This window comes from Podarcis melisellensis (genome assembly GCF_964234715.1).
Source record: "Podarcis melisellensis genome assembly, chromosome: 1".
In the NCBI taxonomy this organism is placed as follows: Eukaryota; Metazoa; Chordata; class Lepidosauria; order Squamata; family Lacertidae; genus Podarcis; species Podarcis melisellensis.
Window position 1 is genome coordinate 59,863,381 of NC_138528.1, and position 26,749 is coordinate 59,890,129.

The following is a 26,749-nucleotide window of genomic DNA, read 5'->3' on the forward strand; positions in this document are numbered from 1 at the left end:
CAAATTACTGTGTTTAATTAATTTTATCCCCTCTTTCTTTTTCCTATCTCTCCCTTACTAGAGAGTTAATAAAGGGGACAAATGCCAAGATGCAAGCATTTCTAAAACATTCAAAGCAATACATGGTTTTATAGGACAAGATCCATTAAGAAATATACAAATGGGGTTGGTTTAAACCTGCAGGAAATCCAATTAAATTTTGTGGGATTATCCACATTTGTATATGTACTGGAAAGTACAGCTATATTGAATTTCTCTTTCAAGTGTAATCATGAGTTATGATGTCTGAAGTCTAGTCTGTATAGTGTATGCTGCTGTCCATAAACTATACAATTTCTTGTAAAACTGCTATTAATGTGAATGGGACTACTCCAGACCAAGAAATGCAATTTAAATTACAGGAGACCCAAAACTTAAGTCTGGGTTATGTTCCAGGGGTCTGTGTGCAAAGGCAAAATCGTGAAAAATCAGGAAGAGCCCTGAAACCAACCTCTACCCCCTGCGCAATCAGATGCACTTAGCAGGAGAGATCTTTGAAGCCTCACAGGGCCTTCCCAAGCCCCACTGCAACCTCCCTAGAGGCTGGTAAGTGAGGCGGAGGGTTAAAAATTATTTCTGCATTGGGTTTTCCTGTCACTGAAAGAACTTTTAAAGCCTTCCACCTTGTTTCCCAAGGCTCTGGAACATAGCTGTCAAAGTTTCCCTTTTTTTAAGGGAAATTCCCTTATTCCGAATAGGATTCCTTGCAAGAAAAGGGAAAAGTTGACAGCTATGCTCTGGAAACTCTTTTGAGATCTTGCAAAGCCCCTTCCAATGTTCCCTCTCTGGCTCTCCTGTCTTCTTTTGATTCATTCATTCATTCATTCATTTGGCAAAGCATGCAAGACTGTGATCGCAGAAGTAAATTGGACAAAGTTTCAGGCCTACTGTATAGTAAACTCCCCTTACCTGTGCTGTATCACGTGGAATCGTTTTGGAGGGTTTGACTTGAGATTAATCACAGAAACAATATATGACTTTAATCATTGACTTCCTACATTGCATTAAACTCAGAAAAGCTCTTTATGCCTACTCTTGTGATTTAATGCAATGCATTCCCGAGAAAAGTATTTCAGCACGCCACTCACTTTGACATTTGGAAACCTGATCAACATAGTTCTCAATTTGGGAAATCAAAATGCTTTTGGGGGGAAAAATAAGATTTGTGATCGATAACAAAGATTCAGGTAAATGCAGAGGATACATCAATTAGTGGTCCTCCTAAGGGGGATTCATCCACAGAATCCTACATAGGAGAGCTGTTCCTGCAGACTGGCATTCTAAACACCAGGGATGGCTAACCTGTGACCTTCCAGATGTTGTTTATCTCCCATAATTCCTAACCATTTGTCATACTAGCTGGGGCTCATGAGAGTTAGAGTGCAACAACATCTGGAGGGCCACAAAGTAATCACCTCCTCTAAACACACTTATCTGGGAGTCAGCTTCATTCAATTCAGTGGGAGTTCCTTCTGCTCAGGTGTTGTTAGATTCTTTCTGTTTATAATCACCTTCACATAGATGTTTTTTGACACTGCAGAGTGAGAAGACTTAAAAAATGGCATGCCAACATACTCAAAATGGTGATGAAATAAGGAGAATGGATCTTCTGTTTCAGGGCTTTGTACCTGAAGGCAGCTGCAATACCTAGTGGTCTAAAAATGTCCGCCCCCCACCGAGGAACACAAAGTTTACCAGGTACCAGATCCAGGTCCATATATAAAATGAAATTATTTTGATCTTCCCAAAAATAAATGGAGCAGAGATGCCATAGGACTTAATGGCTTCTGGCCACAATGGCTATCTTCCATCTCCACTGTCAAAAGCAGTATGGATTCAGGTCTTGCTTGTGGCCTCCTCAAAGGCATCTGGGTGGCCACTAGCAGAAGAAGATGATGGACCATTGGGCTGCTCCAGTAGGCTCTTCTCATCTTCTTATGAATGAATGCTTAGGAAGTTGCCATATACAAGGTCAGGTGATTTGTCCATCTAACCCATCATTGTCTATACTGAATGTTAGTGGCTCTCCAGGGTCTGTGGCAGAGCTTTCTCACATCACTTAAAATCTCCAGGACTGGACCTTCTGCATCTTCATGCACAAGTCATCCTCTACCACTAGGCTAGGGGCAAAGCCCAGGTTTGTCAGGAGTGTCACCGTTATTAAAGGAGAGTTGATTTGCATTTAGAATTTGGGCTGCTTAACAAGAACAAATTAGGTGAAAAGTCAATGTTTAAATCCTCAGTGTGCAGTTTCACTACTTTTCTTCCCTAAAAGATGAGGCTATCACTTTAGAGAGCCCTGTAAGAATAAAACTCAAAAGCATAAGTGCTTGGTTAAGTATCTCTTGTGCACAATTAAAACTATATAAGTCATTCAGGTTAACTTGCGTGGATAATGCAGGGGGGAAAGCTGTGATTTCCCCAACCTTACAAAGTAAAAGGTGATTACATTTAAGTGACTATTGCAGTAGGCTTGGGAATGTAATAAAAACACTTTCTCCCAAACAGAAATAGCAATGTGCTTAATTTTTAATGAGCTGGATTTTCATAGCAAGAGAAGGAATTTAGCAGCCAAACAACTGCCTTTCAGATGATAATGATTTTGAACATATGAGTTGAAGACACTTCATTTGCTTCTAATGAGACAGTTGGTATCAGATATTGGATATGCCTTTCCCTACAATAATCCATGACAGACAAGTGTCAAGATATTTCCTTAAAAACCAAAACAAAAAACCTTTCCAAGCATAATTTCTCTGGGCCTGCTATACACTTGTAACATACACTCCCTTCCCCTCCCCACACAGTCTTGTCTGTTTTGAAAAACTGGAAAACTGATTGGTGCCCTTTAGCATCTGTAGATCTCTTTGTTTTAGCTCCTTGCATTTAAGGGTGCCTGATTTGCATTTATAGATAGGCGTATCTTGAGGGGTGATGACCCAAAGAGGGTCATGTCCCTCTGACTTTCAAATTACAAGTCCTAGATTTCCTCACAAGATCAGTTTCTAGTCTAACATTGCTTCCATTTGGCTCCAGCAAATCTAATAAAATCTTACACAAGATATATAGACATCTCATATAGATACAGGAAAATAATGTGTAGTTTAGTCTCAACTTTTTCCTCATGGTGATGGCTTTTCAACCCGTGCTGAGGCCCCAGGTATCTAAAGGCTCAGGAAAAGTGTTACCTTTCCCTCCATCATGCTTGGACTCTGGAGGAAACTTCCATTATTTCCCTCCCCACTTGCTTATAGGAGCACTAGCCTTGTAAACAAGGAAAGTGGGATTGAAAAATCAGTGGATAGAAGGACAGAAGTGGATTTGGGAAATGGATTGGTCAGAAGGGGGATTCTTCTCTGGTTCAGATATGTATCAAAACTGTAAAAGAATCCAAAGGTCGTAATACTTGCATCACATTTGAGGTGAGCATTACAAGACCTGCGACTCATATTCCCCAACCTGGCACTACAAGTCTCAGTGACATCATTAAAATGAATGTTGTAGCTGCTCATGTCATAAAATTTTGAACATGTTTTCAGGAAAGAAGAAAGCTCTCTCATATTCTCTCCCTAATGAATTCACATTTTACAGCAGTCGCAGGTTTATGGAAAACAAGTCCACAATTACTCAGAAAGTTTTAGTTGATTACTCTGGTGGGTTAAAAAAAGGTAGAGGACCCCTGGCAGTTAAGTCCAGTCATGGACAACTCAGGTTGTGGTGCTCATCTCGCTTTCCTGGCCGAGGTAGCCGGTGTTTGTCCGCAGACAGTTTTTCCGGGTCATGTGGCCAGCATGACTAAGGCACTTCTGGCGAAACCAGAGCAGCGCATGGAAACATCGTTTACCTTCCCGCTGGAGCGGTACCTATTTATCTACTTGCACTTTTGGGTGTGCTTTCAAACTGCTAGGTTGGCAGGAGCTGGGACCAAGCAACGGGAGCTCACCCCGTCTCAAGGATTCGAACCGCTCACCTTCTGATTGGCAAGCCCAAGAGGCTCAATGTCCCTTTCTGATGGGTTATATTTGTGTAAATTTGCACATGGATAATTGTGTCATTTCTAATGAAAGTATTAGAAACTTGTAAAGCAGTATACTGTTACTATCCATACATTGTTGGTGGGTGTGAGATTGAGAGAGGGTGGATTATAACAGCCCTGTAATGTAGAATATTGTTACCATTCCCATATTAAAGAGTAGAGTGGACATTACAGCCATTCTGTGAGTTCCACGTTTTAGATGGAGGATGAGGTTAATCAATAGTGGCTAACAACACTATATTGAATTCTAATATACCACCTACTCAATCTTTTTAGTATATTAGAACTCTTTCAGGAACAGAACTACAAAGTACACATGTTATCAGATTTTAAATGTCAGCATGTTCCATGAACGCTTACGCAACAATATATTTATTTTTAAGGTACTCCTAGATGGTTGTTTTTCTTTTTTAAAAGAAATAATACAATATACTCCAACATTTCTCATAGGATGTCAAATGAACTAAATAGCTAACTAGCTGGGAACTTAGTCCTTAAAACCTTAAATGTAGTCTTGGAGGGGGAGAGCCACTTTGAAAAGGGGGAGTAGGAAACAAGTAATTCCTTGACACTTTGGGATATTTTGATTTCTTGTGTCAGGGACTGGGCAGCGAAGGAAGAATGGTGGAGACTGCCTCCCCATCCTGACCTTTCCAGGTAGGAGAGAAAGGAAGACAGTATAGATTTACAACAGGGGTTTGTGGGAGGTAGTACCTCAGAGGCAGATGAGGGGGAAAACTGGGAAATTATGGGAGAGCCAGAACAGCACCCAGCTGACACGTTGTCACTAGAAAGCTTTCCAGACCCTCTATCTCCTAGAACCCAGCGAGCCTTAAAAGTAGGGGAGCAAAGAGCTCAAAGACAGAGGGCACTTAGCGGCCCCCGTAGAGGAGGTGATGATGATGGAGAATAAAGCAGTGGGAGAGACTGGGGTGGTAGAGATTCACTCAGGACAATACCATTACAGTCATACCTCTTGTTACATTTGCTTCAGGTTGAATTTTTTCAGGTTGCGTCTTGCGGCGACCCGGAAGTAACGGAACAGGTTACTTCCGGGTCTTGCCGCTCGTGAATGCGCAGACACTCAGAATGATGTCACACGCATACGAAGACGTGGTGAATCACGACCCGCAGACGCGGGTTGCGTTCTGCTGATGATGTGAACGGGGCTCCGGAACGGATCCCGTTCGCATCCAGAGGTACCACTGTATCCAAAAGGCTGGGTTCTATAGCATCTCTCTGTAAAGTTTGAAATAAAAAAGGACTGTAATAAACTTTTCCTTGTCTTTATACTTTCCTGGGCAACCAGCCAGGAGCAGCTGACAGCATCCTGACATCTTGGGACTCTTAGGAATCCACAACAATCCACTGGTTTAGGAACTGTGCTTGTCAAAGTTATTTAAAAGGAATGCAATATTCACCTCATTAATGTGATTGCATATATTTTAACACACCTTTTTGTTAATTTTCTGAAGGCTTATTGAAAGGTGTAATAATATTTCAGACTATTCCGCACTGCATTTTTAATGGGGTGTATGTATGTGCATCTATAGCTACTGTCAAAGCTGTTGTTGCAAAAAAAGTGCCAAACTAAGAGATTGATGAGAACAGACTGATTTAGCTAAGCTCCCTCTGCTTTGGATTAGGTACAGATATAAGGCAAATGCTCAATCGAATGCTGTGTGTGTGTGTGTGTGTGTGTGTGTGTGTGTAGAAGTGTTTTGCATAATCAAATATAAGTAAAGAACCAATTAAGAATATCTAATTATGTTTTCAAATTAGCATAATTCTTAGTCTCTGACCTGCCATTAACAACCAGACATGCCTATTTTCTTTTTTAAAATTAAAGGTTACTCTTCCCTCTCTCCCATAGCAAATTTGAGCAATGAGTGCCAAAATTAAGCAACCAAGGAACAAAATGGAGTATTGGCATGCTTGGCAGAACCCAAGGGTTGTCCAAATCTTAGGGGGCAACCTCCCCCCCAATATACCCCAATGAGTGGGACGTGGGTGGCGCTGTGGTCTAAACTACTGAGCCTCTTGGGCTTGCCAATTGGAAGGTCAGTGGGTCAGTGGTTCAAATCCCCTTGACGGGGTGAGCTCCCGTTGCTCTGTCCCAGTTCCTGCCAACCTAGCAGTTCGAAAGCATGCCAGTGCAAGTAGATAAATAGGTACCGGCTGTGGCGGGAAGGTAAACGGCATTTCTGTGCACTCTGGTTTACATCACAGTGTTCCGTTGCGCCAGAAACGGTTTAGTCCTGCTGGCCACATGACCCAGAAAGCTGTCTGTGGACAAACACCAGCTACCTCAGCCTGAAAGCAGATGAGCGCTGCACCTCATAGTCACCTTTGGCTGGACTTAACCATCCAGGGGTCTTACCTTATATCCCATTGAAGGTTGAGCATGCTCAGTAGTCACATAGTGGCGAGGAGCTGAAATAGCCTGTTGAGGCCCACACAACTTTCAGTATTCTCGAGGAGAGCAGAGGTAAGCTGGCCAGCAGTAAGCCCTGCTAAGAGCACTCCTGCTAGGAGGAGAGAATGTGCTGCAACATTTTGCAGCAGATTCCATTTGTATTCTTTATATCAAAGTTGTGTTGTTGACGTGTCATTAACAGGATTGAAGTAGGGAAAAGGAGTAGATCCTACAACAGTTTTGAGAAGGGGTATAAAAGGATGGTGTAAATTAATTATTATTATTTTTGGGGGGCTATTGTCAAACATAGGAACCCAGCCACCCATCCCCAAGTCTAAAAAGCTGAAAATCTATAATCTTATTATTGAGACTTGATTTCCCGATGGGTGGCATTAAAAAGAGCGATCTAGGCTGTCAGCTGTCTAAGGGGGAATGGTCATGTATTTAGGCTAAACCACATCTCCAATCCACCTTGGCAAGAAGTCAGTTGTTGATACATTCACAGCCATACATTCACATGGGATAAAGTAGAAGGATGCATTTAAATACACTGTTGGAATGAGGAGGGAAGATGCACTCCATGTAACAGGGGTGACCAAAAGTCGGTGACTGTTTTAGTCTCTCCCCTAGCAATGTCTTTAAATTCATCCATCTACCTTCTTCCATAACCTGGTCTATGTTTAGGCCATGCAGTGAATTTTGAAATAAAACCTTTGATAACAATCAAGTTAAATAGCAGGAATATGAACAAGCGATAGAAAAGCTGCCTCTGCTAGTCATACTCACGAAAATATTAGCAGGGTATGTGAGCAATCCATGCACCGTCCTGAAGTCAATATCGTTGTAATGGGCCCAAATAAAAGGAGGATGTCAGGGCAATGTAGTACATCCAGGTGACAAATTGATAGAAATACATTCAAATCTATAATTCTGTGAGTCTCTGAGTCTATGAAATCAGGCTAGATTGTATCCTGGAAGGTGAGGCGATAAGTAAACAAGCAAAGTGAATGGGAGCAGATTTTACCATAAAGCAGGGAAGCAAAATAAAGAGGAAAAGGAGAAAACTAAAGGAGTCAGATGAATGGGAGATGCATGAAAATGTACACAATGGTTAGGATTTCAATTACATTGCTGTTTGGTTTAAACAGCTGGGCTGTATCCTCAAACAGTTTACTCTGCAGCCATCTCACAGCCATCAACAGGATTTAGATAACTCCACACGGATGTGCTTCCCAAATAGAAGCTAAATTATATTTTCAAAGCCTTATACAAATGAAAAGACTGTGCTGTCAAGCTTATAACATTACAATGTGTTGCTGTGAAGCCATCTCTCCTCCTACAAGATATAAACTCTGTAAACAGTAAGTCTGGGAATAGCAACCTACGCCAAAGCTACTGTGTTACCTGTTAGGTTCTGTATACGCATCTATCTGGTGTAAATAAAGGGCACTATAGAGCTTTGTTTGGGCATTCTGAACAAGTGAGGATGGGAGAGTGTGCATGAGTGCACAAGCTCTTCCTCCATTCCCATCACCTTCCATGTATTCCTGAGTGATAAATGGCAGCAATGGTGCCTTCTGTACTCATGGAGGGTCCTGCACATTTTGAGACTCTGGAAAGTTCTACTGCTCTGGGTAGCTCCCTTCATTAGATGTCCTTGTCTGAAGCCACATTTGGGTGCACTGCTGCCTTAAAGTGGCTCCTGATAAAACTACTTCACAATCAAACAAAACCCTATTTAACACCTGGACAATGAGGTGGGGATATGTGGCTATTATTATATTCCCATTGGTTGCATCCAAGGGTTTCTGCAACTACAAAAACCCTGCCCCAGTCTACCCCAATGTGGGGCCCTCAAGATATTGTTGGATTACAGCTCCCATAATCGCTGAAGCTGATGAGAGTTGGAGTGCAACAACATCTGGCTGATCTCATCCTGCTGGTTGTTTGATCAGTTACTCCAAGAGAGGTGGGTAGGGGAGTCCACCCTTTGGGCTACTTGAGTCCTTCAGGAGGAAATGTGCATGTCCTGTGATCAAGTGTGAAAAATATTAATTTCCCAGTCACCACCTATATGGTGAAACCTCTACCTCAAAGAAGCAGTAGCAGCTTGTGGCCTGCAGCCTTGAGAAGTGCACAGCCCTACTGTGGCTGAATGACCAGCCACGGCAAAGAGAAAGCAAGGTTTCATTTCATAGGGATGGAATGCTTCTCATTTTAAGGGAAAGGACATGGGCTTGAGTATTCGGCCACAAGCTGAGGACTGAATATAATTAATTGCTACAACTTTTTAATCTTAGAAATGTAGAGCTAGAAGGGACCTTGAGGGTCATCTAGCCCAACCCTTGTGATGCAATGTGACCAATGTTGGGCTCAACACCCCTCCCACCCGAGATTAAGAGTCTCATGCTCTACTGACTGAGCTATGTTCCTCAGTTCGCTTGAATTGATTGGAACAGCTGCCATGAAGCAAACATTTAGCCGATCACAAAGAAACTCATAGTGGCATTCATTGCGATAGATAGACTGAGCTACCACACGTATGCAGTGGCTGAACTATGATCCCCATGGAGCAACGTGGCAATGTATATGGCAGAGGAAGTCAGCAAGATGTAAAGTTCTGCATTTAGGGACAAGGGTGCAGGTATAGGATAAGTGAGATATGGTATATGTAAAAAGGATTCCAGTGTCTTAATTTATCACAGGCTAAAGACAAGCCTGCAGTGTGACGCGGCTGTTTAAAAAAGCAAACGAAATTTTAGGCTGCATAAATGTCAGCATAGCGTTTAGATCCTAAAAAGGAAACTGAACCAAACTTTATAAATCCAGACAAATCAAAGCAGCCGTCTCTTTGATGCCATAAACACAAAGTTTAAAATACCTGTGAAGCGATAGAGGCTTTATTATTCTTAGCAGTTTTCTAAACCTGCTACCATTTAATTTGGCCTGCTATGACTCCCGTCTTGTTCTGTTTTGTAGTATCGATAGTCTCTTAAAAACCATTCAGTTCATATAATGCCAGCCTCAAATTGAAAATTTCTGTTAGTTACCCCTGGGAATTATAAAAGTCAACGCTAAATGATCCATTTTATCTATAATTCTGAAAGTAGCACTCAGTATTAAAAACCTCATCATCACTTTTTTTATTAGATCAGTATATATCCTAATATACTTCAAGGGGTGTTGAATAAACTGACTAATGCTTGGGTGAGAAAAGGATTTATCACAAGTTCAGTCACTTCTAATGCTTTCCCATTTGGATGCTCCCTGTGGAGCTAATCGGATCTCAATAAAAGTTCATGGGGAACCCGGCTACTAAAGTGACAGATGTACAAGCTTGCTCTGCCCTTCCTCTTGGGTGACCCATATTTCCTCTGAGTTTGCTTTCTCCTGCAGATGCTTTCTATCCTTCCCCCTATCCTATCTCCTCAGCATTTTCCCAAAGTGTGTGTCTGTGTGAGTGTTGTTACCAGGTTTCACATTATTTTGGTTTCTTGTATAATCTTAACAGTAGTAACCTCAAGGCGCTGAGAGAATTTAAAAGGCTAATAGCAAAAAAACCCCCCTATCTTCCTTAAATCACATGCAGGGGCATTTCTCGAAGGAGCTCAGTGGATTATTTAAAGTAGTGGCTGCAGTGAAATGACCCAGAACTCTATTCTTGTAATACCATTGCTCTCATCCATAGAGCCATTAATGGTCCAGAAATCACCCCAACCAACACACGGAAACAGTAATACATGTTAATGAAATAGTCCAGTTCTGAATGCTTAATCTTAATTGGAAGATACAGACTGGTCAAACAGTCCAGTTCTGAATGCTTAACATTAATTGGAAAACCAGCAAGGAGATGTGTGTTGCATACAAATGTGTAAATAAGGGGATTTTCTATGAACAAGTTCTTATGTAATTAAAAATCATACTTAAGCAGCCAGATTTTTGTCTGAAGACTGCTTATTTAAAGATAGCAAATCACTGTTGTTTTGGTACTGGTCATCTGAATCTGTCAGACTCAATTCAGTTAGGGTCTTCTCTTTCAGGGTATGGAAATATGTCTACTGAGCCCAGTGCATTTGAATTATTGTCTTCTTGGGCACATTTAGGTACAATCAACTTGAGGCTTGGGCCTACAACTTTGTTGCAAGATCCATTTGCAGTAGATTTTGCAGGCCAAGCCTAAACTTGGTGCATCCAACAGTGTCTCTAAAAAGGGATATCTGAAAATTGTTGGGATCAACAAACATATTGCTGTGCACCTGGAGACTGCCCCTTCTTTCCCTGTATTTGGTGCCTACCACTTGCTCTCTTTGATACCTGCCAACTCTGAATCTAGGGCATAGAGACCATCATCTGCCTCATAGTTTGGGCCCTAGGCCCACTCTGGCTCCACTCCACCACAGAGGATGTCACCCTGCTTCCATGTTGTTGTTGTTGTTGAGTCGTTTAGTCATGTCCGACTCTTCGTAACCCCATGGACCAGAGCACGGCAGGCACTCCTGCCTTCCACTGTCTCCCGCAGTTTGAGCAAACTCATGCTGGTAGCTTTGAGAACACTGTCCAACCATCTCGTCTTCTGTCGTCCCCTTCTCCTTTGCCCTCAATCTTTCCCAACATCAGGGTCTTTTTCAGGGAGTCTTCTCTTCTCATGAGGTGGCCTCAGCTTCAGGATCTGTCCTTCCAGTGAGCCCTGCTTCCATACCAGTTGCCAACTCTTGAAAGACCTATGAGTTGGCTGTGCTTAGCCAATGGAGGGAGGGCGTTTCTTGTTTCCACTACCTTGACAACTGCTGGATCAGGGGCATCAAGGGCAGAAGTCCCAGAACTAAAAAGAGAGAATAAAGCATAAGCTTGCTTGCTAATTGTTGCTTTGCAGCCTTATCTATTACTGAACTATGAATGTGAGAGAATTACATAAGGTTAACACTCAAGTCCTTTTCAGGGTTTTTCTTCTAAATCTACACATGGAGGGAGAAGCAGGGCTGCATTCCCACTGCATACTGATAATGCGTGGACATTAGTTGTGAGGTGGGTTTGTGAGCATGATCCTGCTTTCTGCTCCCAGATCATGCATGGAGGGAACAAGTGCATAGGGTTTCAATGGTGCATCGTCTTTAAAGCCCTTAAGACTCCAATGAGAATCCTGCTTGGATGTTGAAACCTTCAGGTGCCCTTCTATAGGCCTTCTGACTTTGGAAGTGGGACAAGTGGTGAACTGACATACGGCCTTTCAGCGGAGTTGCTCTGTCTCTTGGTATTCCTTCTCTAGAGGGGGTTTGCCTATTTTTATCCTGCTTCTGCCAGCCAAACCCAATCCCTTTAGATATTGTTTTAATCTTGCTTGGCTCTGCTTTTAAGGCTATCTGCTATTCTGTTGGTTAAAAGCCATTACTAGTATTTTGGTTTTGGGGTGGGTTTTTTTTAGTTGGGTTTAAGGATTTGTATAAGATGATACTTTTAGCTGCTCTGAAAACATATTTAGAATTACACTATTTATAGGCCATCTGCCAACATAAAACTACACAAGGCATTTAGAAAGAAATTTTAAAAACACAAGTAGAAATGACATGGGAGGTATCCAGAGAAGTAGTTTCATTGACCCAAGGGCTTCTGGCTGTACCATGAAACCTTAAAGTTACATCTAATTGTGTAAACCCCTACTGATCATATATCCAGTGGAATTAAAGTGTTTGCACTTATCTCTGAGTAAACAACATGGGCTCAGAAACAAAGCTGTAACCAATGCAGGTTTATAAGAACAGGTTTAATGTGTCCTTACCGATAACTAATAACAGATAGGCAGTGGCAATCTGCATCACCTTTAGTTTCTGAAGATTCTTCAAGGACTGCCCATGTAGAGAGATTAGATACAGTAGCCTAACCTGAACAGGTAGCCTAACCCAATGCAGCTTGGGAGGAAGGGATGTGTTTAATATGGAAGGTGCCTTGTCTCTGTAATGAAATACTTTTCACTGCTTCTGCGAGCCAAAGACGAACAATCTATCTGTTTCATTGTGGCGACAAATACACCCAAGCTGCTTGCTTAACACCACTGCTTTATTATTTAAAAGTTAATAGTATATGTCTGTATGGCAATTGGTGTTAATGCCCGTTACTGTTCATAATAGACTGTGCAACAGCCAACAGCACTACATACAAATCATATAGCGGCACTGAAATGGACTATAGTCTCCTCCGCTTAATAGAACAACACCACTATTATTTGGTACTGTCGATAACTCTACAAATTAGATTCTGGTAAACAAATGGAAGTTGGCAGAGTGAAGAAGAAATGCTTCATTTGCAGCACCATTGAGCAAATTACTGATTTTTCACTCCCCACCCCCGTCTCCTCGTGTATGCATTTTGTTGTCCTTTAAAGAGCATCATGTCTTCTGGCTTGTATGCCTCCCGGCTGGTAATAAAAAAACCATGTGAATGTGTATTTAAAGGCATCATGTGGTATTTCAAAGCTCAAGGAAGATTAAAGCAGGAGTCCAAACAAAATAGGACACATCTACATGGTAGACTTTTATCATGTATATTCCTTCTTTAATTTACACAATCACTGCTGCTACTGGAAAAGAACCATTCAGGACATAGACTACCTCCCCTGTTGGAGCCAGCATGCCTCTGAGCAACAGTTGCTTGGAATCTACTTGCAGGCCTCCCGTAAGCACGTTGGCCCCATGGGCATCTCCAGATGGGATTTTTAATGTGCATTCAGGGTGATTTGTGCTTTTGATGGGGTTGAAAAGAAGATGGGGACAGTAAGCAGCTATGATGTGAGTGATTCTTGGCATGCTGACAGTGAAAAGGGAAGCATCACACTGAGGAAGCACCGTGAAACAAATCATGCAGCGGCACAGAGAACAGGTGGTCCAGTATAAGTCTGCCTCGAAATCACCATTAATGTGTCAGTGACATGTCTCAGTCCTGTAAACGCTTCACTCTGCTCCCAAAGTGAGCATCTCCACCAAAACACAATTAACGCAAACTGCACTTGCCTGCCTGCTTGCCTTCCTCGGCTTCTGTGTGTTGCAAGCAGCCTACAGGTAAATACACAGATTCCCAGGTTACATCTTGTGTCTTATGATTAACCTGTGACAAGTCATGAGACTAGTCATGAGGTTGCTTACCACACCCTCAATGGAAAACCCAGTTTTTTGCAGTAGGCTTCCCATTATAGCATTTTAAACACAATACAGTGGTACCTCTGGTTACGTACTTAATTTGTTCTGGAGGTCCGTTCTTAACCTGAAACTCTTCTTAACCTGAAGCACCACTTTAGCTAATGGGGCCTTCTGCTGCTGCCGCACTGCCACTGCACAATTTCTGTTCTTATCCTGAAGCAAAGTTCTTAACTTGAAGCACTATTTCTGGGTTACCGGAGTCTGTAACCTGAAACGTATGTAACCTGAAGCCTATATTCAAGCATAACGGGTTATGTGCAATAAACCTATCTCTTTAACAAGCAGCAGATAGGCCTTTGCCCTGATCCAGCAGGACTCTTCTTTCTCTTCCGGAAGTGAAGCTCTACCTACTTCCTGAGACAGCAAACCTGTAAGAATGTTAAGAAGAGCCTGCTGGCTCAGCCTAGTCCAGCATCCCTGTTCCCACAGTGGCCAACTAGATGCCTCTGGGAAACCCGCAAGCAAGATTCAAGCACATGAGCATTCTTCTCTCCTGTGGCTTCCAGCAACTGCTATTGTGAAGCTGCCTCCAGCTGTAAAGGCAGACCATAGCCATTGCACTCTTCCAACTTTGTAGCTCCTCTTGAGCAAACAAAACATCTGACGGGTGGCTGCCTCAAAAAAAAAAAAAAAAAGGAGGAAAAGCACTTTTTGGATTGGTTACTTATTATTTGGATCGGTAACTGTTTTTGCTTTGCTTTTTTGAAGAATAGATTTTATGTCTACACTGTCGTTTTTATTTCATTTGTCTCTTGTCTCTCAAATATTTTGATTGCCTTAGATTGTGAGCCGGAGGGGGACAGAACTATTCGTGGGGGGAGAAGTGGAACTGATGTAAGCCACTCTGAGCCATAGGATAGATGTGGATATAAATCAAATATATACATACATTCCGGTTTTCCACCAGCTTAACTGACATGGCTTTGAAAAAAGAATGCAGCAGTTCGGCTAGGAGAATTCATGGTTAGAATGACAGAATTACATTGTTAGCCTTAACAGAACTACAATTCCCAGGGTTTATAAAAAGGCCATTAAACCTTTCTAAAGCTGTGCTCTAGATATGCCCTTTGCTGAAGGATTCATAAGATTGGGGACACTCGACTTCTTGCCGCTGTATTATCAGCCTGCACGACTACATAACAGAATTAGAGATGACTAGAACTGATGTTTCATGCATGAGCGTATTTTTAATCTTGCTGTGGCGTTGGCTTTCTGTTGCCACAGAAACGAGCTCTGGAAAGCCTCTGAATCGGAAGGAACAGTCCAGTCCATCCCAAACGAACTACAGTATTCTTTGTTTTAACACGGTGAATCTCTATTATTAGGCATCCTTGTGGGGGTAGGGGGCATACCAGTTTCATTCCCATTAATGGCACAGCACTGACATCCCTTGACGTGCAAAGAGAAATCCCAGCAGCTGTTCGTGCATTTCATTTGCATATGCTTCCTCTAAGGGAATCATTTTCTTTTCTGCCCCATTTGGAGTTAAGAATGTTTGACTTGAGTAATGGCTACTTTTCATATACTTTAAATGCTAGGTTTTTTTATTTTAGAGCACAGGCTGGAATAGGCTGTGTGCAGGAGAATGAGAATGCCCTGGTATAACCTTAGAGAAGCCAAGTGCTGTCTCAAGATAAGGCTGCCATGTTAACAACCCCAGTGAATGTCAGCCCCTTTAGATTAAATAGCTAAATCTTGACAGTCTAATGTGGTGCTGTAAGAATCCTGAATTCAAAGGCATGTGCTCAGGGAAGAGATTGCCTACTTTAGGCCTTTTCTCCTACAATCAACATCATCACTGCCATTTCTAGACCACCCATTGATCAAACTCCTCTGAATGGTTTGGAAAAATCAACCAAATACACAATTGCAATAAATTCAATAAATCAGCTTCCCTGGTGCAAGTAAGGAAAGCCTAAAATGCCCTCCCACGGAATCCTATTAATACAACTTCCTTGGTATTAAAAGCAAGTAGGGAATCAGATGCTCTAGGTCCGCTTGAGATGATGATAATATTTTCAGGCTGCAATTCTAAGTGCACTTACTAGTGAGTAAGCCCCACTGAGCACAGTGGGGTTTACTTCTCAGAAAACATGGCCAGGATAGCACTGCAGAGCAGGAGTACAATGTGAATAAAGCAGAGGGAAGAGTGGCAATCATGGCAGTTGAACTTTGTGAGTCTTTCAGTTTTCACGTCTGGGCAAAACATGGGGATAGGAAAAGGCATACCGATCATTATTAAGATTTTATTTAAATTCAAATCCGTTTATTGTGAGGACCATGCCTGTGCACAAAAATCAACACTACAGTAGTTAAAAATATTAAAATTCATTACATACTATGCCAACAAAACCTTCTTCCCACAAAATAGAAAAGGAGGGAAAACGAGCAGCGAGTTAAACAGACGATGAAGGGGTCTTTACATTGTCGTCCATAAATCTTTCCCTGGCTTTCATGGCCTTCATCACAAAGACCGCTACCACATGGGTAATGCGTGGGTTTGCATCAAATAACAAAAATTTTACTCTATCTTCAGGACTGGTTATAGGACTGGTATAATTTGCAGCAATGCGTCTCTAAAGCCCAAGTAAATGGGGCAATAGAGGAAATAATGTGTAAGATCCTCTTTAATTTTCATAAGGTAAGGACATAAACGATGTTCTACTGGGGTTTTTGTGTATCTACCGGTCAGATAAGCAGTTGGCAATGTTTGAAACCGTGCCATAGTGAAAGCTCTCCGAAGGGTGGGATCAGTGATCTCCACCAAGTAGTTGGCACAGATTTTGACTGCTTTTACTCGGGGGAACCAGTAGGAAAACCCAGAGTTTTTTATCTTGGTGGAGTCCAAAAAGGCGTCTTTTTCAAAGATCCATTCCCGAACTTTATCAGGGCTCCACAATTTGAGAGTATTAAACTCAGGTAGGTTGTATCTGGATAGAATGTCTAGTAGGCTTTTATGCCAAGTGGTATTATTTTGTAATGATACAAAGGCTTGTTTAGCCAATAAGGTGTTCGGGGCATCTATGAGGTTGGTGAAAAAATGCAGGAATCTTAAGTGGGCCCTGGCAGACACAGAAGGTAATCCTACTTCCACTCTTAGGAGAGCTGCTGGAGTACTCTGAGGGAGGCCTAGAATTCTTCTGAGATAAAATTTTTGGAAGATTTCAAGCCATTCTAACAGCTTCTGATTCCATCCCCAGAGTTCTACTCCGTATAACATCTGTGGAATCACTTTTCCAACAAAAGTTTATATAGTTAATTTATATAGTTTATTTATATAGTAATGAAAACATATTTGCTCTGCTTTGTATAGGATCCTCATGGCAATTAGTCAGACATAAATGTGCTTTTAAAAAAACAAGGTTGATCAGCATTTATAAACTAAACTCCAATTGGCAAATTTTTGCACAATTCAGCAAGAGCAAAACCGCCCCCACACAAACAACCACAGTAGCCAGGTTCACCCAAGTCAAAAGCATGTTGAAATAATAACATTTTGACTTGGCATCTAAAGGCAGATGGCAAGGTAGAGGGGTGTTGGAGCACATTAACAAAAGAAAAACAACAAGAAGCCATGTCTAATTAAAACAATTCATTTCCTTCCCCCAAAATGAAGAGTAACTGTCAGTGTCTCCATCTGGTTCCACTGCATGGCTACAGTCCAGATATGTCAAAGGAGACTTGATTCTTCTGGGTTTTTTGTAACTCAATAGCTAGTGGCAATGAGATTTAAAGAGCAGTTGGCTGAGGGCCTTAAATCAATCTCTCTCTTTAAAGGAGAGCATCCCATTGGCAGCATCATTTTTAAGCATCGTGCTTGGTTGGCATCTTTAATTAACACAGTTAAGCGCCTTCTTGTACAAGTTTGTGCCTGCAGGACAGAATTAACAGCAATGAAGAAAAAGACTGACAGACACATTGGGATCTGCTCTTCAAGATGTTTCCATTAAAGAGAGGGTGGGCAATCATAGGGGCAAGTGAGACCTGTGTCAAAATGTTTCAGTGTGGAGGATTCCAGATAGCCTGCCATGTTCTCTTCCAAGATAGTCTGCTGTGGGAGTGTTCCTAGCCCCTTATGGAGATCTGTGCTAGGAGCCAGTGCTGGTTCTTGGCCATCAACATAGGGGTGAGAGGCCCACCAAGGGAAGGTGCCAGGTTTTTTTGCGACCGCCTCCAGGTGGCAGCACTCCTGAGCACATGCAAGGCGCATAACTAATGACAAGGCTGCCTCTGAAGGGTGCTCTGCCTGCGGAGAGTGTGCAAAGGGTGTTGTTTCCATTCCCCTACCCTTACCCTGCTGCTTCCTATGCTTTTAAACCCTTGACAGTCTTGATCTTGCACACAGTACTGCCACCTTTTCCCCCTATGCCTATGCCTTGCAGTGCCCCTTAGCTTCCTACATTAAATTCATGCAATGCCCAGTTTGATTGATTCTCAAGTTACTTGGTCTACTTCAGGGGGTGGTTCTGTCGTCTTCCCTAGTGCATGGAAAAGATTGCATTTGTGCTGGTACAAGGCCACTTCTCTAACCACCTTATACAGCTCAGATCATGACAGTGAACAGTGTAATGATGCTTTCAGTATTCATTTGAAGATCTCTCCTCTTGTAGAAGAGGACAATTGGAGAATAAGAGTCCTTGTATGAATTGGAGCAGAATCCTTTGTTGGATCCTGGCATGACACAAGGCTTGCGTGTCTTTGCACTTTGCTGAATATCAGACTCTGTCTTCCCCGACAAAGGCTCTGAAACACAGTGCATTGATCCAAGAGATCTGATAAATAAGGAAGAAAGATACTGGTCTTCTGTAGACAAAGATTTGGATGTCTGTTATTTAATGAGAAAACTGCTGAATATCTCCTGCAAGTCCTTTGGCTAATGCAAGCTATAGAACCTGCTGATTAAAAGAGTGAAGTTCTGCCCCATCTCCTAGAGAAAAGTGCTGGAATCTTATCCTAGGAATCTGCAATCATTCAACACAGATACGACCTCAGTTCTCTAATACTCTCGACTTTACCCAGACCAACAGCAATGCAGATCTTGAACCAGTGCTGGAGTAAGATGTGGTGAAACGAGACATTCAATTGCTAGTACAAGACATTTAAAACTGCATGGTTGCTTCTTTCTCCAGATCAGAGATATCCACAACCCCTTCAGCTGAAGCCCAGGCCCTCAATGATCAAAATGCGGGGTAGAGATGAGTGTTGTTGCACTAATTAATGGGTGGGGACCTTCAGGCCCCAGGGACAAAGGCAGCCCTCCAATCTTCTGTCTGATCCTCAGGATTCTCCGAGTCACACACACACATGAGCCACACCCTTTCCCAGCTCTCCTTAGCATCGTCTCTGACTGCTTTTACCTGGGTGGAATGTGTCATTGCTTCTTGCTTGTCAGGGTAGAGTACAGAGAGGGCCATGTGAATGTTAAGAAGGTGAAATTCACATTTATTGATTCACTCACATTTGCCTCTGGCCCCACTAACATGGACCCCCGGCAGGTTGCCTAAAAGGAAATTTGGCCACCAGGATATGTTTCCATGCATGGATGCAGTCTTCCCAACTCTTACCTAACACCTGCCATTCCAGCTACAGAGTAGACAGAGTCAAGCAGGGCTGTTCTATTGCCTCTGCCGAGATACCAGCTATTGTCAGCTGATGGTAGCCATTACATCTTTCTAACTTAGGTGGTCATTGAAGGCCCAGGCATCACGCACCTCCATCCCCAACCCCCCAGAATAATTGAAGACAACATAGATTGGTTTGGATCAAAACAGGCCACAACTCTATTGAATACAGATGAAAGAGGTTTGTCTTCGGCATGGGACAATTGAATACTTCCAGCTCGCCTTCCAAAAGTGATGCCATAGGTGAGTCAGTTGATTTGGGTTCCTAAGACTTTCTTCATATAGCGTGACCCCAGCAGGGATCAACGTCTGGGGGAGCCCCATTGGCCCTGGCCCCCTGGCAGCTCCCCCTCCCACGGATCCCTTTAATGGGATACCTCAGCATTTGGAGGAGCAGACAGTAACTATAGGCTCCCCTCCATCCAGAACTAGGATTGCCCCAATCCCCAAAGCCACTTTTGAGTATTGTCATGAGGTAGGCAAAACCACCAGGCCAGAGTCAATTTGCCTGGTGGACAAATTCCTGCCAATCATAGCAAGCCATAGCAATTATAGCAAGCCATAGCAAGGTCAAGGAACAGTAAAACCTGTTGGGTGGGTGCATGGGGGGATTTGATGAGGGGGAAAACCCAGCTGCAGACTCCAGGTACGGGCTGTTTAAAGGCCCCAGGAGCAGACCTGAGGGAAGTCATCCTGCTCAATAAGCTCCAACCCCCCGGGCTCAGCCCAGTATCGAAGACTGCCCCCCTTTGGCCAATCCAGCAAGCAAGCTTGGATCCAGCTCCTGATAGGCAGCAGAGGCTTACGCCCCCACCACCTATCCAGGTTGGATTCCAACCCTGAGCTCTCATCTAGGGGCCTCTGGAGGAGGTGCCACCATCCTGCGAAGCCACCGCATTGAGAGGGTGAGTGGACTTCTCAGAACTGATACCTGAGCTTGCTTTGTGCCTCCTCCTTCCCCATCTTCCCGCTTCTTCTTGCATCATGCATTTTAGATTGCAAGCCTAAGGGCGCAGATTGTGTTACTGCTTACCTGTGCAAGCCACTCTGGGAGCTTTTTGTTGTTGTTGTTGTTCAAGGGCAGGGTTAACTTTAAATAATTAAATACAGAAGCACACACAATTAACTCCTTTGAGTACAAACCCCTTTCTTTCGCAGATTGCCCTCTCTCTGTTTCATATTTTTGCACTCCATTTACTTTGCTTTTTCAGACACAGGATATCTGTGATGGTTCCAGCAACAGGATACATGTGCAAATGTGTTGTGTGAATGGTTCTGATGCAATATACTCCTTCCCAATGAATCGACATGAAGCAATGAGAACTCTCATTGCCATGGAACCCTGTTTAGAAGGCATTTGAAGAATGCATCACATACCCATCTAGTCATTACTATCATCGTGGGATCAACCTGTGTGTGTGTTTTATTGCAAATTTGTTCCCCTATAGGCTACTACTACTTATTGTTTCTTCTCTCTTTACCATCAGAACAGTAAGGAGTTGGAAAATAAAATTCTATTGATAGAGAGAAAGTTTCAATTGATAGGATAAAGCTTTATATCCAGACTAACTTTGTAGTATTGCTGTCAACACATCATCATCTGCCGGATCCCATTTCCTCCTCTTCCCTTTACTAGGTTGTGACAACATTTGGAGATTCAGCTTTTCTCTTCAGTATGAGAAAGAGAAAAAAACAGTCCTATCTGGATGGGAAAGATGTAGGCTCTTCTCAGCACTAGGCAGTTTATGTCTAATTATGCCATAAAGGAAAAGATGAGTTCTCCATGTGTGGATCTTTCTTAAATTGGATGTTAATAAGAAACTGCCAGTGTAAAACAGCTGTGATCTATTGTGGAGTTCAGAAAAGGTGAGTCTTTGGAATGAGGTCCATGGAACAGATACTAACCATTAAAGAAAAGCTGTGGTGATAATTTTACCACTTTCCACACAGCCAGCTCTACTTAATTTGGGGCTGGGGGTGGACACACAACAAAAAGACTAAAGAACAACAAAAAGATGAAAGGATAGGCCAGAGAAAAGCGCCAGGAAAGCTGTGAGATCAGTTATAATTACCCACAAACAACTGTAATATGAATGCACATTATGTAGAAAAGAACATCTCTTTTTTAAAAAATGGAATGAGTGGAATGATTGTGTAAATATAATTATACGGATTCAGTGATTGGCTTATTTGCTGCAATGCTGATATTATCTCATCCACAGTGAACAGTATCCCAGTTAGCTCTAACTGCATAAAGAGTCCTAGGAGTCCTAAACATTTTCCAGTTAAACTTATTACTTGCACTTTGTTTCATTTGTTCCTGCTTTTGGTTTGCAACCTTTGGTTGAGTGCTGGTTCGCCCAGCCCAAAGTTGTGAAGATGGGAAGGCCTCCATTGGCAGGAAAGCAAAGCAGTCCTAAATCAGCAACAAAAGCAGGAGTCCTGTGGACCTTTCCAACGTAATTTCCTCCTCCCAAATGCCAGGCTACTCTGCAAAGTTCAAAGGCCAGCTCAGTGTGTGTAAAATGTTAGAGGCAATTCAGGTTCAAGTTTCAGGTGCTCTTTAACTATAATGTGGCTTGCTGAACAAGTTGCTGCTTCTAATATTAGTGTTTGAGCCAAGCAAATGGAAACTGGCTTTATTATGAGCAGTACTTTTTTAGGAAAAACCATGAAGCTGTTACAGTAAGTGCCACACTTTTAACATTTGAAAAAAACACATTTGCGTATCCCCCAAGAAAACTGATTATAACTATTATGTGGTTGATATTATATCACAGTCATTATTAGTCATGTTGTATTCTTAAATATTATCATAATAATTTATTGTTAATCGGGTCCTCCCTTAAAAAGGGCACGTATTGCGGTGAGACCTGGAAACCGACACCCTGTGTTGTGGGTGGGTACGATTGGTCAGCCACAACACCCGATTGGTAGGTCCCTCATAACTGGGTGCAATCTGGCCAATGGGACGCAGTTCAAACTTATTTATGTCCATGCATGTGACCCAGAGCTTCCTCTTTCGGCATGTGCATTTGGAACACCCGCCCACCTCTCCCTACTTTTAGGGCTTGTGCACTTGACCTTGCTATGCCATTGTGTGTCATCTGTCATTGGGACAGGGGCATGGCAGGAATTTCCCCACTTGGCTGATTGGCTGGTGCCATTTGGGTAGCAAATCATCACAACTTCTAAGGTTGTGGATAGGCTATGGTTCAGGTGATAGGGATGGGAGAACGCTCTTGCCATCCCTATGTGAAGGGTATTCCGTTAAAGGAATCCATGGACTAGATGGTTTGGTCAACCCCTGAGAGGGGGTTGTGCCCATGCCTGAGTCCAGGGGGACATTTGGGTGCGGAGATAGCCTGTTCCCGGCTTTCCGCTTATCCAAGTGTTCACCCTTGGCTGACCTATGCTGGTGACCTGGGTAAGCGCTACCTGCATGTCAGGGAGCTAGTCGAACCAGAGCCTATGCAACTTTCTGTAATCAATAAATTCTGGCCTAAATTCTGCCAAAAACCAAAACCAAAATTTGAGTCAAGTGTGAATTTATTTAGGGGGGAAGTTTCTGGGTCTGAACATGCAACTCTTCATTAAATTTGTCAGTCACTTTATCTTACCCAAGGGAAGCTCAACAACTTTGAGTTCGCCCCCTCCCAAATCTGGGGATGGCTAAACTAAATTTGCAGGCGCTGGGTGGATCGTTGCACCCTGGCAGCACATATGCTAAAGACGGCCCTGCTTACAACCAAACAATTTATTACCCACCCGTCACTCTAAGATCCCAGGGTGGGTTGCAACAATTTAAACACAATGTTAAAAACAGTTTGAAACTTATTACACTCCCAGAAAGAGTGTGGGCCCTATGGCAGGTAGCACGTGTCTATTCTACTAGCTGCTCGACCAATTCATGCTGATGCCACCTCAATGAGGAGGGTAACTGACACCCTGATCTTCAGTCCCTTAAAACTAGTAGAATTCCATCAGCTTCGGATGTAGGTCTGTGAATTTGAAACAGGACTCCAGAAACTACTGAAATACAACTCGGGCTCTTCACCATTAATTAAGGTCAGTGCCAGTCTATTCTACAGACCAGTTAATCTAGAGTACTTGGATCTAATCCAATTTAGCCCTATGGAAGTCAATTAAAAGTAAGATGATATGAAGGCAGGCGGCTTAGATATAATCATTCTGGCTTAACTGGTTCATGGACTGTGCTGCCAGTGATTGTAATTAATGACATAAAACTTGAATTATAACTCTGACGCCCCAGTCCAAACCCTCAGCTATAGCGTTTTAACAATACTCCAATCCTTTTAACACTGTAATATGCTGGGAATTTATAACACTGGTTGAAACTTTAGCTCAAAGGTTCAAAATGCTACTAAGATTTACTGTTTTGCCATGTAACTTTCCAATCTTATTATCTGGCTGCGGGGATTTTTTTCTTTTGTGGGGGCGAATGAAAAATTGAACACATTCTTCACGTATCCATAGAAAAAAGGACAATCTCCACATTGGGCTTTGTGCTCTGGAAGGAAACATTGGTCAGCAGTCTGATAATACTGGGGCCATGTACACCTAAGTTAGGATAAAAGGATACAGAAAGCAAGGAAGAAGGTAAGTTAAATGGAAGTGCAAAACTGCCCCCGAGGAATACATTCCATAATAAAACAGCTTGTCTAAGTTTCTCCTGGATGAGCAGAGTATGGCAAATGTTGAAAGAGCCTGTTCTGTAGTCTTGAATTAGGAGCCTCGTGTTGGAGACTAGGACCACTTTACGTAGAAAACTCACACAGACTCCGAATCCAAATTCAGGCACTGAAGGGACTGTGGATGCTCAGCTTTAACCAACGTGATGGGCAAGCATTATGTGGTCCCTGGATTGGAAGCAGCCTTATGGTCTTCTCTTGTCAACAGGGCAAATCAAAGGGGAAGAAAACTGCTTGTTTATTGTGCTTCAGTACAAAGGGGCCAACATAAAAGTTACTTGCTGCATTGTATGCTAATGAGATATCCGTTTTTTACAGATTTTGGACTGCTACTTCTGCTGGTGTCGGGAGCAGGACTAAGCTATTCACTCACACTTGCTTTGTATTCTCCGGGGCTCGTGGGTGTTTCCCTCAGATCTATTTGTCATTGGTTTAGTAAGAACACAAGGACAAGCACCCGCTCTAACAATCGTTAATAACCTTTTGCCTGTGACAGGTCCATCATGTGTGGAATCTATTTCATTCACATTTCACTGGTGATTAAACTTTTCGTTCTATTGAATTTCTGTTGCAATCTGCCAAGGCTTTTGTCAACATTAGTCCCTTTACACTGCACAGGTGCTATAATTAAGGGCCTCGTTTTGGCTAAATTGTTGCAGTAGCTTCACTCCGCGACCAAAAGTGAGAAAAGCAATTTATTTTCTTGACAGTACGCTTATGTTATGAGCTAACCACCTTTCTGCACAAAGCTATGCAAAACTCAGCTTATTATGGTTAGTTGTAATGTTCCGTACTGCAGTTATATTAATGTACGATGCAATTAATTTTCCTGTTTGAAAGAGGGCGGTGTCTTGATGCACTGTCCTTTACGATCGAACCTAAAAACACGATGACATTCAGAGTAAATTGAGGTTGGCTTATATTTGTTGATTTATTCATCAGCAGTCCACAAAGAGAGCAGAGTGTATTAATGCTGGCTGCAGACAAACTAGCAAGACTTCAGCTTCACTACCATCTTGATGAAGAAATCTTGTTTGCTTTACTGGGAAATGTTGGTACATTACTCTGGAGCATCAGCCAGTGAATTCTAATACACAATTGACCTAGAAGATTGCTGCATGGGCTCTTATAGCATATTAAGAGCTCCCCAAATTAATATTTTCATCTGCAGGCAATTTTTTTCCTGCAAAGGCCAGCAGTTTAGTTGTAACCTATGCACAGTGATCTCAGAAACAAATCCTATTTCTCTTAGATTTGCCTGTCAGTAATTATGTGCATTTTATTTATTCTTGCTTCCAACCTTGCATAGCCAGCAAAATAGCTCGCGCGCCAGCAAGCAACACTGTTGTATTTTTCATTTTGTTATGCCACTGTCCAGCCTATTAGAATATTTATCAGACAGAATTATCTGGAAATTTGCTTACTGAGTAGAGTATTGCTGTTCTCTCTAGGTCAAAATCTAATAAACCAGGTACAGCAAAATTCAATCAGGAAGCAAGTCTGGGGGAAAAAATCTGTGCAAAGTTCATTTTCATGGAAGATTAAGGAGAATAGGTCCTCCATAATTTATTCATGGAGGGTAGGCCTATCATTGAGTTTTAACCATAATAGCTAAATGGAACCCCCATACTGGGATGCAGTACACCTCCAGCTGTCAGAAGCTGAGGGAAAGCAACACAGCTGAGATATTGTCTATGCCCTTTGAAAGATTCTTCAGGGATGTAGGAAAATGCAGAAAAGTGATATAACCGGAGTATGGCTTTATTACAATAACTGTTTAAGTAGGGTCACAAACATGGTGCCCTCCAGATACTGCTGTGTTCTAACTTCCTTCAGACACAGCCAGCATGGCTAATGGTCAGAGGTGAAGGGAGCTGTAGTCCAATGAGCAGAGAACAACACTAGTTAAAGTTCATCATGCTGAACCAAGCAAGCAACCTCTTAAATTGGCTACCCAACCAGTTCAGGTTTGTGTGAGAGAGAGCTTGGGTCCTTTATAAAATTTATGATACTATATTAGAACTTCTAGGAAAATACGGAGTGAATGTCTAAAACATTATATCCTGCATGTAAGCTTCTCAGAAGCAGAATCCTGGATTAGATGGTCTCTTGGTCTGCCTACTAGGGCCCCTCTTATGTGATTATGGGGTTCGTTTTAAATCCGAACTATTTTTTTTCTTAAGAAATCCCCAAAAATGTTTCCTTTGGTGGTGGTGGCTAGCAGATTGATGCATGTGCATGTGGTTTCTAATTGGTGCCTATTCACTTTTAAATAACATCCATAATCAAGAAAATGAACTATAATTGTTTCAGTTCAAAATGTTTCAACGGAGAGCTTTGGCTGAGAAAAGGAGAGGGTTGTGGGGCGGGTGTGTTTTGCCAGTGCAGTGTTTATAAAAGTTTTGGTATAGCGACTAGGAAGGAAACACAGGTGTGTAATTTGTCTTCTGCTGTCCTCAGTGAGTCCCACAAGCTCACTAAGAGCCACCATCTCAGCATTCGCTAAGAATAGGTTGCTATGCCTTTGCAAAATTGATCCAAGAATTCAATCTCAGATGTCAGCACTTCCTACCTTCCACTGCCTACCTGCTGTTAGGGATCCTCATGCAGCCTCTGTTTGACAGAGTTATAGTTAACAGAATGCAGCACTCTCCCCATCACAAACCAGATTATCAGCCACTTCAGCTCTGTCAGCTGCTTTAAACATCTCCCTTCCCCTCACTTCAATACCAGTA

The 26,749-nt window shown here is 42.4% G+C and overlaps 1 long non-coding RNA gene across 2 annotated transcripts in view; it reads right to left on the reverse strand.

Moving 5' to 3' along the window:
- Positions 1-26,749, reverse strand: part of LOC309353787 — a 103,410-nt gene that overhangs the window by 46,079 nt on the left and 30,582 nt on the right. The window contains exon 3 of one of the 2 annotated variants that reach the window (XR_014162011.1): positions 10,868-11,313. The exons of the other annotated variant lie outside the window; for it this stretch is intronic. This is a non-coding gene — a long non-coding RNA (uncharacterized lncRNA). Of the gene's footprint in view, positions 1-10,867; positions 11,314-26,749 lie in introns of those variants that run through there. 2 annotated transcript variants of the gene reach the window in all.